The following is a 19,163-nucleotide window of genomic DNA, read 5'->3' as shown; positions in this document are numbered from 1 at the left end:
TGCCCAGGATGGGACCTGGCGGCTGTTGCAAGTTGCCAAGCCCAGATAATCCCAGAAGGAAACAATGAAATGGCTGAAATCCTTGACAGTGAGAACAGAGCAGCTACTGTTTACTCAGCCCGTCCTGTGCGGCCCTTTTCACGTATGTTATTTCGTTTGTATCTCAGAGCAATCCTTTGAGGTACTTACGATTATACCCATTTTACAGATGAGAACAGAAACTTAACGTAATTAAGTAACTTGCTGCTGTCACACAGCTAGCAAGGAAATCCACTTTTTACGATTGAGGTATAATGTACATGAAGAATGTTGGAGTGGGCTGCTTCATGGGTTACCACGAATGTGAACACATCTGTGCGACAGTCACCTACATAAAAAGCAAGAATATGACCAGCAGCAGAGAAAGTAGTTTTCTCTCTTTTTTTTAAAGATTTTATTGGGGAATTGGGGGAGGGGAACAGTGTTGGGGAATCGGGGAAGGGCAATTGGTCTCCGGTCACTGGACAGCCGCTCACAGTGGCTCAGGGCAGCTCTCCCCAGCTGCTAGCCGCTCATGCTGGCTGCCGTCCACTCACGTAGCTCACTGCAGCCCACGGCAGCCCACAGCAGCCCCACTGCAGCCCCACTGCAGCCCCACTGCAGCCTACCCCATCGCAGGCGACTTACAGTAGCCCAGCTCCAGGTCAAGCTGCTGTTCATCTTCTGAGCTGTAGAGGGCGCAGCGTCACTGGCCCTCAATGTGGGATCCGAACCGGAGCCCTGCTTCTCAGAGCTGGTGCTCCCAAGCGAGCTCTGAACCAACTGAGCCACTCGGCCGGCCCAGTTTTCTCATTTTTAATGCTGTAGAAATTTTCACAGTACGAATGTACCACAATTTATTTATACCTTCATCTGGTGCCGTTCACTTGGGTAGGTTTTAATTTGGACCTGTCACAAATAATCTTGCGTATGTCTATGGTGTATGCATTCCTGTGTGCTGTGTACCAAGGAATAGAACTGCTGGGCTACAGGGTACGCATACGTTCAGGGTTAGTAGATACACTAAGTGGTTTCGCAAAGCGGCTATACCAGTTCATACTCCTAATATATAGTCTGGGCAGATCCACAGCCTCCCCATCACTTGATATTGTTGGTCTTTTTTATTTTTGCCATTCTGGCGAATGTATTTTAGTTCACATTTCCATGATAACTAATGAAATTCAGCACTTTTTCAAATGTCATTGGTGATGTGGCTAGCTGTTGGTCTGTTCAGGTCTTTTGCCCATTTTTCTATTGGCTCGCCTATCTTTTTTGGTGATATGTAGGAGTTCTTTATATTTTTGGATATGAGACCTTTGGCAAATATCTTCTTCTCTATGGTTTTCTTTCTCACTCTTAGTTTGTTTGCTTTTTTTTAATCAAAAAAGGTCCAAATTTTAATGTCCATTTTATCAGTGTTTTCTTTTTGGATTCTGCTCTTTCTTTCTGTTATATAAAAATACCATTGATTCTTGTATATTGACATTTTTATCTAACAGCCTTGCTTGATTCACTTATTAATTCTGATAGTCTTGCTATAAACTGCTATATATTTTCTACATATGCAATCACGTAGTCTGTAAGTAATATGAGTTGTACTTTTCTCTTTCCAATTTTTAAAATGTTATTTTTTTGTCTTGCTTTATTGCAAAGGCTAGGACCTCCAGGATAATAATGAATAGAAGCAGAGACGGGGAGCATTCTTCTTTTATTCTCAACATTGGGGGAAAGGTATCAATATTTAAACGTAAGTATGATATTTAATAGAAGTATTTTTAAAGATACTTCATCATATTAAGGCATTTCCCTTCTATTCTTTAAGAGAGTTTTTCCCTTTTGCTATCACTAGGGGTTTAACTTTACCAAATGCCTTTCTCCTGAATCTATTGAGTTGATCAATCATTTTCTTCTTTATTCTGTTACTGTGATAAATTACAGTGATTGGCTTTTGAACACTGGGAAAATCTTACATTCCTGGGATAAAACCCATGTTGGTTGTGTTGTATTATCCTTTTTATATATTGTTAGATCCAGTTTGAAAATACTTTGTTTAGGATGAGGTTCCAGGAGAAGAAATGGCCTTGAATTTTCTTTCCCAGCCAGGTTTTGATATTAACGTAATATAGCTCCCAACAATGAGTTGAGAGTTCACTTGTTTTCTTATCTTTGGAAGAATTTGTGGAAGATGAATGCTATTTCATCCTTAAAAGTGTTTGAAAGAATTCACTGGTGAAGCCATCTGGTTCTGGAAGTTTCTTTGTGGAAAGACTTTTCATTATGAATTTCATTTATTTAATAGATATAAGACTATAAATTGGTTCAGAACAGCCGCTTATCTTATTTCATAGTTGTAGGCTATATTGTTATGGCTTGTTTTTCATTCCTGATATTGATTATTTGTGTCTCAACCTTTTGAAAAGACATCACTCATGTCAGGAGCTTATCAATTTTCTTAGTCTCTTTAAAAGGCAAAATTTGGCTTTATTAGTTTTCTTTGTTATATTATTATTTTCTACTTCATTAATTCCTGCTGTTTATTATTTTCATCTCTGTATTATCTTAGGGTTTAATTTGCTGGGGTTTTTTTTTCTAAAAACTTAAGATGGAAACATGGTTCATTGTTTCTTCATCCTTTCTTCTTTTCTGATGACATATTTAAGGCTATACATTTCTTTTAAGGATGCTTTCATTGTATCCCATAAGTTTTTATATGTTTTGGTTTTATTACCTTTTCATTAAAATATTTTCTAATTTCCACTGTGGTTTTTACTTGACTCATGGGTTGTTTAGAAACGTATTACTTCATATTACTTTACATTAATCCAATCAAGGACTGAGCTCTTGAAAAATGGCTCAGGCTTTCGGCAGACTGGTCTCTTTCTGGACCCCACCTCTAGCGTGAGTCCCAAATGAACACCTGGGGTATTTAACGTGGCTCCTTCTCTTTGCTGGACCCTGCATTCCTTTTCTGTCACCCCAGCCCCATAAGACTCTTGGAAGCTCCATTCAACGTCCCAGATGCCAGCGCCTCAGCTGCTGCCTGGGAAGCCGCAGGTGCCAAGGAGAAGAGAGGCTGAAACCCACCCCTCTGCTCGGACCTCATTTTTGGGATCCTACCTCCTTGATTTCTTCCTGCATTGGTAGTTTTCTGATGCCTTTAACTTTGATTTAAAAAAAAAAAAATCTTGTCCACATTATCCAGTGTTCTTGGCAAGAAGGCAGTATGCGATGAGCCAGTCAGCCCTCACCACTAGGGAAGTGCCCTGGAGCCAGGATTTGGGCACAGGTCCGTGCATGCCCAGATCCAGACCCAAGGCCGCCTGGTGGCAGGTGGTGCTGTAGGAGGGAGTGGTGGGGACCAAATGTGAGTTCAAAAGGAATTGGTAACCCATCGTGGCCGCCCAGCTCCCTCCTTTATCTTCCTCATTTTCTTGATCTAGTCTTTCGGATTAAGCATTGCCATGTATCTACCCTCAGTTTTAAAATGTGTTAAACACGAATTTTTAAATTTCTTAATGAAATTAATCTTTTTGGGTCACATACTTTCTGATGGTTTTCACAGCCACTCTGGGACCTCTGCTACTTCTTCCCCAAGTTCACCCTTTCTTAGTCTGAAACCAGCATGTGGGGTAAACAAAAGCAGAATCAAACTGTCCCTTGGTGAACTTGGCTGTCCCCTGAGTGGAATGCTCTGCAGGCATCCACAAGGAGCTGTTCTTAAGGCTCTCGATGTGAATGCCAAGGCGTCTCCCCTTCTCCCTTGGCTGCCAGAGTATAGAGCTAAACTTCCAGTTCAACTCTATCAACTACGTCAGGGTGTAGAGACTGAACGTGACTTTTCCTCCCTGGATGGATTTCTCCCTCTTCTTTCTCTTTTCCTTAGCTCTGAATTCTTTATTTTTATATATTTTACTATGTTATTGTCCTTCTCTGTGTGTGTCTTTATATGAAATATGAGTTACTTCAATTCTGTCAATCTATGTAACCACTTAGAGTTTTTATTTGTGTTTAAAATTTTTCAACTATGGAGACATTTGAAAGACAACAGAATGGATCCTGGAGAAACAAAGACATGGGCGGTATTGAAATTTCTTTTCTTTCTTTCTTTTTTTTTGGTTCAATTTCTAGAATTTATTGTGAAATTGGATTTTTATGAACTTTTGTCATAGTCTGTTGTTTACAATTTTTCATAACTATATATCTTTTGCTTTATGTGAGACACATTTTTCAAAGTTAAAATTAATCAACAGTGTTCTTTGATTAACTAGGAGCAAAGGTAGATGGACAAATCTGGCTATACTATCTATTGAGCATGAAAATATAGAGATCAATTTTACGAAGTCAAGGACAAATTAAAGAAGTTAAACAGAAGCTATAATGTTATTATTCATTATTACAAAAGACCAATATGTAAATATGTTTTCTTCATTTCAAAAATACATTAATTAAAATGTAGTTAATGGAATTAAAAGTACTAATCCATTACATTTTTTTGGTACTATAATATTTATTGTATTTTTTTATTTTTTGACAGCCATAACATCTACAGAAAGGTCAGAAACAGAAATTTTACTCTCTGCTTTTCTTTTCCACCCCTCATTATTGTTGTTGCATTTATGATGATTACTAAAAATGATGTTGTCATATGGGACCAGGGATGACAAAACATTATCTTGGGGTCAATCCATGAGGCATGTACTGGGCACTGGTAGGTGTTAAAGAAATGTCTGCTAACCAAAGTCCTAGCGTCTTGATGAGCCAGCTCTCTGTACACCTTTCCTCCACTGGTGCTTTTCAATTTCCTCTGCATTGGCCTTTGTTTCTGAGTTCAGTCACCTCCCCGAGTCCCCACAGGGCCCCGACAGGCTCTGTGCAAGCAGCTTTCTGTTGGTGACCCCTGGCCAAGAGCTCCAGTCGGCTGCCTGGGCCCCCTGCTCAGCCCAACCCCTTCTTACTGTGTGGTCGGAAAGCAGGTCACCTCACCTCTCGGTATCTCTCTCTGTAAAACCCAGATAATAATACTTCCCAAATAAAGAACGGGTTTTGTTTAAGCCCTTTGAGCTCCTCAGATGGAGCGCACCACAGAAGTGCCCAGGGCTGCACTGGGCCTGGCGCTGCAGCCATGTGATTGGAAATCTGAGCTGCGGCTCATTCTGCTTTGTCTGGAATGAATGCGAGCAAGCCACAGAGAGCTGGGAACTCTCGGTGACATGGGAACCCTGCGGTGAGTCTGGATTGTCTTACACGCCAGAAAAGAGCAATAGTTTTGAGTGGCCCGGTCCTCAGTTAACATTCCCATTTGATTTCTTCCTGAGTACAAGACGTGTAAGTAAGACCTGACCCAGTTACAGGTGGGGGGGGGAGGGGGGGAGCTCACCCAGCACTGCCAAGCCACCTGAGTTGGGGGAAGGGCAGCTTTCTCTGAGAAATGCAGCAGGCTCTGGAGGGGTCAGGCCCCACTGGGAAGGGCTGGACCGTTGGCTATGCAGAGGGGGAAAAACCAATAGCTGTCGCATATTGAGTTTCTACTAGGTACCAAGAACTATGCTAGGTGTTTTTCTATTTTAAGCCCACAGGACAACTGTATTAAACCCTATTAATATTCCCCAAACAAAAACGAACCCTAAACACCCACTAAACTTTATACATTTTTCACCATAATGAAAGCCCATCCATTTGGGTCCATAGGCATAAGCCCAAGTTTTGGTGTGGGGCATCCTCACTGATCAGGGGCTCTAAGACCACACAGCATGGGGCTGCAGACTGCGAAGGAGAGCCGTGCTTTTCTCATTCGGAATGCAGACCTCCAGAAGGGGCCCTGCAGCCACTTGCAGGCACCTGCCTTCGAGGCCTGGGCTAGGTCCCGCTGAGCTTAACAAACTTTTACCCAGAACCCATTTGACTAATGAAATAAAAATCCCAGTGGGTTGACTCACCTGGCTGCTGGGTGACAGCCAGTCAAAGGTAGAGTTTTGGCTGTGTTTTCCTGTGAGCTGGTTATGAACCGGGGGGAGGGGTGGGGTGTTGTAAGGAACCCTGGAATCAGAGAAGAGGAAAGCAGGTATCTTTTTGGCATGGGGTTCTCTGGGCACCTTAAGCCAAGGATCGTGTGCATGGAGAGAATGATGAGAGAAGACGGAGGGTCTGTAGGACTGGCTGCTTGTGCCACAGTCTCCAGTGGTCCCGCAAGGCAGGGGCTTCTGAAATCCCAGGTGAGGAGATCTCTCAGCTCCCAGGTGAGGAATCTATTGTGTGGATCTGCTGAGAAACATGCTTAGTTGAACTAACACTCTGTGTGTGTGTGTGTGTGTGTGTGTGTGTATGTATGTGTGTGTGTGGTCTGTTGTTAGGGAAACCATGGAAAGAAGAGAAGCAAACATGTGGATGGGTGCTCTACTCCCTTGGAGTCTGCGTGTTGGGTGCTGATTGGATGGGCCCTCCAGAGGAGGTTGCCCGGAAAGCCCTGAGCTGACTTGGTCCCTTGGGAGCTGATGTTTAGGGAAGGGCGGAAGCAGCTGGTTTATGGAAGCATCAAACAACATGAGCTGCAGAATCTGCCAAAACGCAAACATTTCTTGCCAAGTACCCTTTCTTCTAGATTTTGAACTCATCTGTGTTTCAAAAGCAATTTCGTTAAAATGGCTTATTCTTCTTGCATCTAATCCATGGAAGCTCTAATTGGTAAGGCAGTAAAGAGGACATCCTGAAATTCATTCACTAAGGTCTCTGTGAGTCAGACACTGGGCTGACACTGCACCCCACCAAGGGTGTGGTAGACCAGAAGGCAGGCCCCTGGATTCTCAGGGGAGTGGCTGGCTCCTTCCAAGAGACCAGGTGTGTGGCTCTGTCCTCCACTGGCCTGCAAAATTATTGAGGCAGATAATTTTGCAACTTTCTATTCCCAACTGGGCTGGCATTGTTACTTGGGACAAGTCATAAAAGTTCAGGGACTGGGACCATATCGTGTATTATCCTAACATCTCTGAGAAAGCTGTGGGCTCCCTTCTGTAAATGCTTCCTGAATGAATGATGGAATGAATGAATGAGTGAGCTCCATGTGTTGGCCATTAGCAAATGCAGTAGTTTCCTGCCACCCCCACAACTTCCGCCAGGAGCCTCTGGAGGTTCTCTGCAAAGAATTTGGTCCTTCGTGCTTACGTACGATGTACCCTTCCGTCAACCTGTGACTTGCCCAGCCCCCAGTTAGATTCCATTTGAATCTCACAAGTGCTGGAAGAACACAGCCACCCCCGCCTGTTCCCCCAGCACTGTCCCCAACCCCATTGTGCAAGTGCCTATTACAGTGAGTTGTGGAAACGCGCTGTAGGGAGATTCTGCTGCCTGCAGACATGAGGAAAACCGCTGGTCTAATTCATTTGCTATGGCGACTTTTTCACCCACAGGACTGGCGCTGCCTCTGCAGTCCGGCCTGTGATACACCCTTTCAAGTGGACCAGCTGCTGGGAGTCCCGGGTTGACAATGTGGAGGGCAGATGTGGCATCTTCTTGCAACACACTTGGTGGGCAACAAAATCCAAAGGCAAACCCCCACAAAATCCAACTTTTTTTTTTTAAAACTTTCCAGGTCTGAGTCCCCATCTGGATCCTTCATTAGGGTCCTAAGACATCTGGGAACCAGCAATGGAAGGAACTGGCTTACATTGAGTGCCTCTTGTGTGCGTGCACGGTGCTAAGCCCTTTCCCATCCGTTTTCTCGCATAACCGACTCCCACTCACCCACCCAAAACATACACCAACCCTGCCAGAGTGGAATTATTATTCCTGTTTTACGAACGAGAAAACAGAAGCTCAGAGAGGCTGAGTTACTTGCCCAAGGTCACACAGATGGGAAGCTGTAGTTCCCGAGTTTGAATCAAGACAACTGTATCATCTCCAGCAGTCCCTTCTCCACAACCCCCCCCAAACAAATGCACAACCTAAGTAAGAAGAGCATGTAGGGGACACAGTGACACTTCCCCATGTGTTCTCCTGCCACCGCCCCTTCAATGAGATTGCTGTCCAAGTCCTGTCTACACAGACAGCCTGTAATTCACACTAAATCAAGATTTGTTTGGTTCCAGAGGCCATGTTCTTCCCAACCAGGATGCCTGTCCCTTTAGATTCCTACTGAGAAGACCTTTGTTTTCTTGAGAACTTTCCCCTAATGGAACCTGCTCCCCAGAAGTGCAGGGTGACAGGTGGCTCCCAGGAAGCGCCCTGCTCTTCAGAGGAAGGCTCAGCTTCCGGAGCAGAAGCTTCCTCAGCGCTTGCCTCCCTTCCTTGCTCCTTGCCAGGCCTCCCCCGCTGGGGTTGTCTCAGAGCCGGCTCAGCCCTGACCACCCTTCATCCTTCACAGAGCAGCCCCACCCCTGCCCCAGCCTTCCAGTTCTTGCAAAGACTCATCTGCACCAGGGGCTCCTACACCCTTGAATGTGGGGTTGGTAAGACGTGCTTCTTCTTCACGTGGTTTCCTCTTGTATTTGCAGTTGAAAACCATGACCACGAAAGTGGCTTCCACAACTCACTGTAACAGCAGGCACTTGCACAATGGGGTTGGAGATAGTCCTTGGGGGAACGGGAGGGGGTGGCTGTATTCTTCCAGCACTTGTGAGGTTTATTTTGGTGAAGAAAGAAAGTCTGACCAGGTCCTCTCGGACTTTGGAGAGAAGAGGGCATTTTCTGGGAGGACAGCCAGCTTATAAACCTGCCCGCCCTCATCCACCCGTGCTGCTTATAGCCATCCCTTTCCTCTCGGCTAAGGCAGAGGTTGGACATCTTTAGAGTCCTCTTCTCTGCATTGCAAGATGCCCCGTATTTATCCAACTTAGTGTCAAGACGAAATACACAGACCCCGCAGTCAGAAGTCAGACTAAGTGTTCAAACCCCAAGAGCATCCCTTATGGGCTTTGTAACCTTGGGCGTGTTGTTTAACCTGCCTCGGTTCCCTCATTGAAAAGTGGGTGATAAGGATAGTAGCCACCTTGTAGGGTTTTTGTAAGGATTAAGTGAGTAAAGACACACAAAGCTTTTCAAACAGTGCCCAGCACCATTTGTACTATTGTTGCTATTTGCTCGAGTTGCTTTGTTTTTCTCTCCACTTTGCACAACTGACTGCGACATTTGAGATTGTCACACGCTGAAGAGTCAGTAAGGCTGATGTGCCTGTGGTGTGTGCACTGTGCCTTTCTCCCTTTCTGGAACTGAGCACGTGCCCAAGTTTGTCCACTACAGGGGTGAATATAGATTCTTAACTGTGCCTTGAAGAGAGGCATTTAACAAACAAACAGGTTGCCAAGAACTCCACGCTGTGTACAATTGCTCTCAGGAGTGGGCACTGTCACTTGTTATTTATTGCAGACCCATCATGGTTCCCTTTGGATGTCCTGTCTACTGCCTGGGTGAAAGGTCGGTGTGTCAAGCACCCCAGGTGGTAAGTGACTTGGTTTCCCATGGGAGACCCAGAGCTTGCTGGCTTCCCTACCCTCCTAGCCACAGTGCACCGCCACTGCTGCCAAACCCATCCAGAGCCCGCTGCGTAGCCAGCTGTGGTTACTACAGGCCAGGGTGGGCTGTCCTCATGAAAACAACCAAACCTCATGTGTGCTTGGCCGGCGCTAGGGAAACACAGGTGATCTGAATGACGTTAGGCGGCAAAGCAATTGAAATATGTCAAAAGCAACTCAGTCAACACAGCCAGTTGGTGTTAAGCTATAAAATGTGAGGCCAGGTTCTGTGCTGTAAGTTGGAAAGGACCACCTCTGGCCATGCCCCCCAGGGTGCCTGTGGCAGCAGTGGCGACAGCCTGCCTCTCAGCAAGTCACAGTGTGCGAGTGCTGACCTTCTCACCATGAGGCGGGCGCCTCTCCTCTGGGCACTCCAGGCCCAGCTGTGGAGGTGGCCTCCCTGCTGGTCTGCGTGCTGCTTCCCCAGTGGTGTGAAGGGCACACGAGAGGGCTCCTGGAGACATAGATGCTGCTGGTGCAGCTGGGCCATCTGTGAAACCTGTGTGCCGAGGGGCAGCCATGCTGACCCCAAGGCCATGCCGTGCCCCACTCCTAGACCTAAGCAGAGCTCTCCCGCCTAACGCTCCTGCAGCCAGGCCCTCGTCCTCTGGACTCACCAGAATTGTATGAGGAGTGTGAGCGGCCAACAGGGTCCTGGCTGTAGATGACCTCTTATTAAGAAAGCCATCTTGATGATATGAATGCTGCCAGTAATGATATGAACAGTAAAAGTGATGGTAGCAACCACTCTCGAGGTCCCACAGAGCCCCAGCTGTCGTACTGTCATGTTCCTAACAGCCTAATCATCTCATCTCAGCATCCCCATGACATAAGGTCAGCACCGTTTACCTTCGCTTTGAGTTGAGGGAACGGAGGCTCAGCTAAGTACCTTGTCAGAGGTACAAAGCAAGTAAGTGGCTGAGCTGTGACAAACCCGGGTCTGTCTGATGCCACAGCTCGTCCGTCCCCTTTCTCCCCCATGACAGGAGGCCCCTTCTCATGGTGGGAAGAGTTCTGTCAAGAATCAGACAGATTTCTGGGTGAAGCGCAAGGAGGTGACTATTCTAGTTCCATGATGAGAGCACTGGCTCCATCATGGGACAGGCACCTTGTTACTCGGAATTGGAGCTGAGGGCTTCCTACAGCTTTGGCACCAGGGTGCTTCTCGCTCCTGCTGGCTCCCCTCTTTGGAGAAGAACCATCATTCGTCCCGCTGTTTTTCAAACATCAGTTTTAGTTTGGGGCACTGTCTCTCTGGGAGATTGCAAAAATTAAATCGTTTTTAAGCAACCAAACAACACTTGTGGGGTTTGTGATAAACTTGTGAAATTTGCGGAACTTGGCGGTTGAGGTTCAGTCCTACTTCCCTGGGCTCTGAGGAGCTTCGACTCATCTCTTTCTCTCCCTGTCTTAGAGCTGATGTCGCCACCTGGCTCCCGGCCATTGCATCTGGGACCAAGGAGGCAATGGGTTCTAAGACAGTCAAGGGCTCCAGGAGGCCACCCCCAATCTGGGGTTCCAGCCCTGCCTCCCCTCTGTTATTACGGGAAAGTCAAGCAGCCCACAGGTGGGCGGGTGGTCCCATCTGCAGAGGCCAGCCTTGCTTCTTGCCACAGGGCTGGGCTGCTGTTGGGGACACCAACAAGAGCCAACTTCCCCTTGGGGGAGTTTACTCTCTCCCCTTCAATCTGATGATTCAGGGTCCCCTGAAGTGTGGGGCCACACTCCAATTTATGACATTGTTTCTCCTCCTCTGTAGAAGGTCCTCTCCACTCATGGAAAACAGCAGCAGGATGATTCCACGTGTCAGCCATCACTGGACTCGTACTCTCTCTACCGTCACGGTCTAAGCCGAGCACGTAAGGCTGTATGTGTTTCTGGCTCTTGCAAACTCTTAACTGGAAACTCAACTTCACATGGTCCGGACTTGGATGAGCAGAGCTTTATAACAACCCCCTGTGCTGTGCAGGGCCTTAAACATAACAGAGGGAGCCCTCTCTCTCCATAGGAGGGCTTATAGGGAACAAGGGCCAGGAAGGCTTCTTGTCTTGGTATTTAGAAGGCAGTGCCCCTGTGCTTACCCATTCAGAGTAAGGAACCTGGACCCTGGAACAGAGGCTGCGTGCTAACCTGGCCTCTGCCCCTCACCAGCCACGAGCAACCTCTGTACTCTTCCTCATGCGTATAACGGAGCAAGTAATAGTTATACTTGTTACAGTTCCTACTTCATGGAACTGTAACAAAGATTAAATACACATGAGGTGCTTAGAATAATGCCGGGCAGATGGTACACGTGTATTACGTCAATTGCCTTATTATAAATGAGAAAGTGTTTCATGCTCGGTGAGACTCAGACAAAGGAGAGCGCAGACCCTCGTGGAATAGTGGCCCTCAGAGATGCCCACATCCTCCTCCCAGGTTACATGGCATTGGGCACTGAAGGTTGCAGAAGGAATTAAGGCTGCTAGTCAGCTGGCTTTAAGATAGGAAGATTCTCCTGGGTGCTCCAACTGGACCCAGTGTAATCACACGAGCCCTTAAAAAGTGGACGATGAGGGCAGGAGAAAGGCACTGAGAGAGGCGGCTTTGGTGGAGGCCAGGAGCCAAGGAGTGCAGGCGGCCGCTGACCCCTGGAAGCGCAAGACACAGATGCCCCCCTGGAGCTTACAGAAGGAACCCAGCCCGGCTGTCCCTCGGTTCTCACCCAGTGGGGCTCGCTAAGTTTGGGGTCATTTGTTACAACGGCAGTAGGAGTCTCATACACAGAGTTATCCCCGTGTGTCTGTGTGCTGCCTCTGTGACTAATCCAAGGTGCTTAGAACTGCCCGTGCGGTGCTTGCAACACCCCCATATCCACACACCATACCATTCTGTGGAGTGCGCATGTCTCGATAAACCCTCCAAGAATATGTGATGCTACTCGCCATTGGATCTCTTCTGGAGCTGCTTAGTAAGAATCTAGGATTTTCTTCCAACGATGAATTTTTTATCTGGCACCTGTGACCATAGAAGTGCTGTGAAATATTTGGGAGGCTTCCACGGCTTACACTGCTCCCAACCAGCTGAGGGGTCTTATCATGTTATTGAACTACAAATGTTTAAGGCTGGGCTTCCCTTGCCCCAAAGACTCCATCTCTGTAAGAAAACTGTCAATACTAATAAAACCATTAGTGCAAAATGGATCTTTGCATGCCTCCACTGCCCTCCACTTCACCTGCTGGTGACATCAGAGGCTGGTGTTTTGGAAAGCTTGCCTTCCACACAGAGGGAGCCTCTGTCTGGGGGCTGACCATGGTCAGGCACTCTGGGCGCTGAGAACCCGCCCTCCCTCCCGGGCCCCCTTCCTTTACCAAACAAGGTCAGGATTTATAACTTCTCTCATGGCAACATCTGGCTCACTTCCCTCAAGTCCTTTTTTTTTTTTTCTTTTTCTTTTTAATCTTTCATCTAAAGTCAGTTCAGTTCCGTGTCTTTTGTTTTCCCCCCTCTGTGTTCTTTGGAGATAGTGAGCACAGCATCAAGGACGTCACCCACAGTAACGACCTGGGTTAGAGGTGGAAGCGCTTGGCTGGGGCTGTCTTCTTTCTTTCCCTTTGGCCGCAGAGCCTTAGGGCTGGGTCCCCACGAGTCACCGAGGACAGCTTGTTGTGCCATCTGCTTGCCCCCACCGCCCGCCAACCACCCGGCTCAGATTGTTGCGGCTGATTTTTTTTTCTAAGTTTGTGTTGGTTTTATAAATTCGCTAGCTCTGTGCTTTTTAGACTCAGCTTGCTTGCATAAAAGCAAAAGCGGGGCAAGGAGAACAAACAAACAGGCTGGCAGAGGCTGGGCCGCGCTCAGCAAGGCCACGGAGCTCGCTCCCAGGGAGGGTGCCGGGTGCCAGCCCAGCGCCTTAAGCCGCATCTGAAAACGGCTCTTGGCCTCAGGGTTTAAAATGCCCACACTTCCTGCTCCTCTGAGGGGTGTGCACAGTGCAAGTGATTTACGAGTGGTGGTTTTCAAGTGTGTCTGTCACAGGAGGCACCATCAGAAGCCCATCCTGTTTCAGATGTTGTTTTTTCCACGTTCAGCTATGCAGCGCTATAAAAGCGCAGTGCTCAAAACCCGTGTTTGTTTTGAGTGTGGAAAGTGAAGGACGAATTAATTGTGCTGCAGCAAGTAAAAACGCAACCCTTCAGGAAAAAAAACAACAACGTGTAAACAGTGTGGAGATTGAGTTTCAAAGCCCTTGTTTTCGAAAAGTTTAATTATACTTCAACTAAAGCCAAACTGTCAAAACATGGGAGGGTGATCTGCCCGCTTTGAAAATGCATTAGCCTCCTAATGTGAAAGCCCATAATTGATATCCAAGATGAAACCAGAGCTGTGCGGGAGCAAGGGGCGGCCTCTCAGAGCTGCTGCAGAGGCACTTCCCCGCTGACCACGTGCAGGTCTTCAGATCTCGGCTCCTGAAGTGGGAAATTGGAGAGGGGAACAAAGGGAAAGCACAAAACGCTCTGTGAACAGAAAGGGTTTAAAGTATCAGGCCTGGTTTACAAACCGTGTGGGCCCAGTGCATTGTTAATTATCACTTACATAAGAGGAAACCTGCTAGAGATGCTCACAGCCTGAGCACGGCTGCGAGGGACAGTGGACTGTTCCTCCTTCCTCCTGAGGAAGGCAGATGTGCCTTCAGGGCCGGGGTTTGGCCGGGGCCGCGCCTCTCCGCAGACTGCTCCAGCCTGGGCTGGTTTTCAGGCCCTTCTCTTCTCCCAGACTCCACTCAGTCACTTCCTCCAGAAAGGGACCCTGGTGGTTGAGATTTTTTTGCCCTCCTGTCTCCGCCCTCATTCCTGCCTCTCCTTCAGTGTTCTTCTAGAACTTTCTAGTTTCCAGTGCAGAGATTCTTAATCTTATTCTTTGGATGTCTGAGAGTTCTCTCTGTAAACCATTCTTAAATAAAATTAAACTTGAACTAAGTGAAAATTAACAATGTAAGCCACATAGCACGAATTTGGGTAGAGCTAGTGTGGGCATCCAAGTAAAGCATGGCGGAACCAGCAGGAGCAAGAGGGCTGGGAATTGATGACATGGGACGCGGGTCCAAACGGTGGTTACTGTGCTTCCTTCTCCTTCTTTGGTCAAGCCACGGGCCTCTGGGCAGACCAGGCTTGGGACCATCTCTGTCACTTTCCCCTTGGATGCTGCTATTATAAAACAAGCCTAAGAAGTACCTATAATGTTGATGCCCTTAGGACTTAGAACCCTCTCTTCTTCTATCCGCGTGACACAGGACAGCCATTCTTCCTTTTCTTGTTTCTGGTTTTTCTGATCTCCCGCAAATGTGATCCATTCCACATGACCCACTGTCGGGTAGAGTGGACTTTTTGGTTTATGGTCCGGAACTCTTTGTTGACCTCAGAAAAGAGTAGCCAGATAAAATACAGGATGCCCAGTTAAATGTGAATGTCAGATCAACAATGAATCATTTTTTAGTACAAATGTGTGCTAAACTTTATATTAAAAGAGCATGTCATGTAATATTTAGGACATACTTACACTAAAACATTAACGTGTTGTTTATCAGAAGTTCACGTGTAACTGAGCACCCTGAATTTTGTTTGCGAAACCTGGCAGGCCTTCTGCATGCAGCCCCTGTGGTCTAAGTGAATGTGGGCTGCACAAGCCCTGGGAGGGGATGGGTTCTAATCTGGATCAGAGCCTGTGGGGCTGTGTTCTCCCTGCCAGGCCCTAGTGAGTGCAGCCCACTGAGTCAGATGTTGCTTTGCTGCCTCCTCCTTCCGTCCTGCTCTGTGTCCAGGGTGCTGCGTCCACACCTCTGTCTGTCACGGCACTAGTGTCATTAGCCATGCCTCCAGGCCTGAGGGCCTGTCTAGCTGAGACCACGTTTGTCCATCTGTGGGCCTGGCTACAGCAGGTGCTGAGTGACTGCAAGTAGAGCTGGTGACATGGGACGAGGAGGCCACACCATGCTCCCCAGGCCATGCCCTGACAGTGGAGCCATCTCTCTGGCAGCCTCCAAATGACTAGGAAGCCAGCAGAAGCTACCACGCAGCTCCCATAATGATAGCTTTTTCCTTTCTTATTCCAAACAGTTTAGATTCTTTTTTTTTTTAAATTGCTTTTGGGAAGCGGCAGAGGGTGTGGGAAAGTCAGAAACTGACTGCCAGTGGAGATCAGGAAAAGAGCACCTCTCAGTAAAAGCAGCTAGCTCCTAGCTCCGTCTGCAGGCTCAGAGGCCAACCGAGAAGGGGAGGCCGTTCCCTGCTGGCTGGTGCTATGGGCCAGTGGCCTGGCCAGGCCCTGCAAAGGAGCATGTGGGCCCTCTCTACCAGACACCTTCACCCTCATACCTCTACCAAGTTTCTTCCTCCCCCACCGCAGCTGATGCTGGGCTCCAAGCTGGGTGCTCAGATACGAAAAGTATGCGGAAGCTTAGAACTGCTCAGAGCTGTCTTCTGCTCCTTTCGTCACAGACCGAAAAGTCCCCTTTCAAGTTCTCCAGGAAATGCTCTCAGCACAGTTGCTGGACTCTGCATTTCCAAGACTGACATGCAATAACACACACATTAGAGCACAGCCACACTGTGTGATGGGTCAGCAACATCATACTTACTTTACGGATCCAAGAGGAGGCCCAGAGATGGTGACCCACTGGCCCACAGCCACACAGCAAGTCATTCATTTATATAATCAGTGAGTGTTAGGTATATTTGAGGCATTAGAGAAACAAAGATGAAAAAGATGTCATTCTGGGTAAAATCTTAAGGAAGGCAGATACATTTTGAGCCACTGGGAATACAGCCAGGGAAAGAGACAGGACAGTGGTGTGCCAGAGGTACAAATCACACCGAGAAGCAGGAGAGAGTGTGTTTGCTGGGCTGGGGGCATGTGGGAGTGTGGTCATCCAGGGCACTGAGCTTACAGGCCAAGCTGCACCTGGTTTTGAGGTTAAGAATCCGGGTCAGAGCTCTGAGACATCAGGCAAATTGGGGAGGTCGCAGGGCCAGGTGGTAAAGGCAGGGGAGCAGAGAGAGTGGTAGCTGTCAGGAGACCTGAGCCTGCTGCTCTCTGACATTAGCAAAGTTTGGACAGGTTGTCTTACCTGGGTTTCTAATCCGAAACTGAGAGGGGACTGGATTTGATGACTTCTAAGATCTCCCTGCGCTCTAAAGTTCCAGAATTTGCTGCGAAGCCCTAGACCACGGCCCACTGCACTGACTCAGCCGCTCAGGCCGAGCATGGTCCGTGAATGCCACCATTCAACGACTCAGCCGATAGTCACTGAACACCAACTATGTGTCTGGCCACTGTGTGTCGAAGCAGACACAGCCCCTGCCACTGACAGAGGCGACAGAACAAGCTGCAAGAAGTGCTCTTCTTGGGCTGCGTGCCTGCTGGCCCCTGCACACGCACTCACCATCACTTCTGCTCATGGTGGGTGAAAGCGGACGTAAAGCTGCAGCAAGTTCTCCCTTTGATCTCAGGGAGCTGCATCTGCACCTCTGGGGGGCTCAGCCGCTCCTCGGGCCGTGGGAACCAAGCTTTAAGCAGATTCATGTAAGAGGGTTTTCCAAAGCCAGTGGTCAGGGCGTCAGGGCAGCACCAGTAGGACCAGGCTCCTCAGCCAGACAGTCAGCTCACTGGTGGGCGAGCCCAAGTGCAAGGCACACCCAGAGGGGCCCTTTTAAAGGGGAAAACCTGTGGTGACGGGGAAAGAGTGGTTGAAATAGACATTCCTCTGCTGATATTTGATGCAAAAGACTCAAAGGAGGATGGAAACCTTTAGGGGAAAGGCAGTGACTAGACCCAAAGCACAGGAAAGGAGCCGAGGGAGGCGGACACACCAGTTGGCAGTGATGAGGCTGTACCCTCAGGAAGGGCTGCGGACTTTTGCTTCCTCATTTGGTGGATTAAAATGCTAGGTCACACTCAATTCCTCATGATGAGAAGAGACAGCTAGGGGACTCTGCATCCTGTTAGCCTGGACAGTCATTCCCCACTGTGGTCCTAGCATAGCTGTGACTAGTACCCCTTTTTCCTTCTCAAACGTGCACTTGCTTGAACAACGTGGTCACCCTTGCAGAGCTGAACCAGACGGCCAATTTGAAAGCTCACACGACTGGAACAGGGGAGACGCACTTCAGGAAGAATTATGGCCGCGCAGCAGCTCTGAGCGCTTCTCCATCAGGACTGTGTGTCATAGGTCCTACTGCTTCCCCATGCCAGGCCGACACGGAAGTTCTGGCCCTTAGAATAAAAAGTTTTCAATCGCCACACACCCAGGCAGCACAGAGGGAGCCGTTTTGATTCTGCCTGTCCAGCCGCTGCCTCCTCCAGGCCTCCTTCGGCATCCATCCACCCCACTCCATCCATACCTTGCACTCTAAAGAATACATTTCAGTAGGGAAGTGCTGCACAGGGCTATCCCAGAGTAACTACATTCAAAGGGCGCTCAAGGGGCCCTGGGGAGGTGGCCTGATATGGTGGAGAAGACACGGACCTCAGAGCTCCAGTCCTGCTACACTGGCTGGATGACTGAAGGCCTGGGACTCTCTTGAGGTAAATGGGCGTAAGGTTGGTGACAGGACTACACAAAGAAAAGAAATACTAATAGTAAAACTTAGGATATGGCAATAGGTTCATTAGACGTAGAGCTCTTCATGGGCCTGAGGCCCTCTTAAAGCACCTAAGGTCATCTCTGCATGCGCCTCTACCCCTGACCCTGCAAGTTAAGAGTAACTGGGCACAGACTCTGGGAAACCCAAAGTGCTGACTCTTCCCATGAGCTGGGAGTGGATTCCAGCACTTTCTACTTTTCTGTGTCCAAAGAACTGAACTGGCCTGAGACAAAGTTGTGCTGAGCCACCCTCGGAAGTGCTCTGTTCCCAATGAGTTTAGAGCTAGGTGCCTGTCCCACGTCGTGAGTGTACAGCAGCCATCAGAACCTCTCCCTGCCCTCACAGAGCTTGTCCTCTGGAAGGACAGATGGACAGTCAGGTAACATAGGGTCAGGCAGTGCTGGGTGTGTGAGGAGGAGTGAAGCAGGATCAGGGGACTGGGAGATGGACACCTTAGACAGGGTCATCGGGCGAGCCTTCTCGGAGGGGGTGGCATTTGCAATAAGCTGTGTGATGATTTGTGAGATGCACCTTCCAGTGTAAAGGCCCCAAGGCAGGACCTAACTGATGTCTGAGGAAGAGTCAAGGCCGGGGGGGCCAGATGTGCATGGGGGGAAGAGTGGTGGGACTGCAGGCCGGCTGCGGGGGCATCTTATACACTATGGTGCTGACTTGGCGGTTTTGTGGGGTTGTTTTCTAATGATGATGAGAAGCCATTGGAAGTTTTGGTCAGAGAGGTGAAGTGATGTGATTGACATTTTAAATGGATCGCTCTAGCAACCGTATAAAAACTAGATGGTAGAAGGGCACAAGTAAAGATGTTTTAGGAGTTTATTGCAACTATCGGATGAGAGGGAACGCTGGGCTGGTCCAGTGGTAGCAGCGGACGTGGTGAGAAGGGATGTAGTTCTGGCTATATTTTGAGGGTAGAGCTTGTAGGATTTGCTGATGGGCTGGATGTGGAGAGTGAGAGAAAGAGCGAGAGTCACCGATGATGCCCTGGCTGCGTGGTGATTCCATT

At 48.3% G+C, this 19,163-nt stretch overlaps 1 long non-coding RNA gene across 2 annotated transcripts in view; it reads left to right on the top strand.

The window, feature by feature from the left end:
• Window positions 1-12,703, top strand: part of LOC109387709 (uncharacterized) — a 74,675-nt gene extending 61,972 nt beyond the window's left edge. Inside the window, exons 2-4 of one of the 2 annotated variants that reach the window (XR_002125076.1) lie at window positions 1,672-1,765; window positions 9,376-9,448; window positions 11,281-12,703. This is a non-coding gene — a long non-coding RNA (uncharacterized LOC109387709). Of the gene's footprint in view, window positions 1-1,671; window positions 1,766-5,078; window positions 5,243-9,375; window positions 9,449-11,280 lie in introns of those variants that run through there. The other variant, XR_002125075.1, reaches the window with a different exon arrangement.
• Window positions 12,704-19,163: the final 6,460 nt, after the last annotated feature.

Source organism: Hipposideros armiger, unplaced genomic scaffold (genome assembly GCF_001890085.2).
Source record: "Hipposideros armiger isolate ML-2016 unplaced genomic scaffold, ASM189008v1 scaffold_167, whole genome shotgun sequence".
Lineage (NCBI taxonomy): Eukaryota > Metazoa > Chordata > Mammalia > Chiroptera > Hipposideridae > Hipposideros > Hipposideros armiger.
This window is presented reverse-complemented; position numbering and strand designations above follow the sequence as displayed.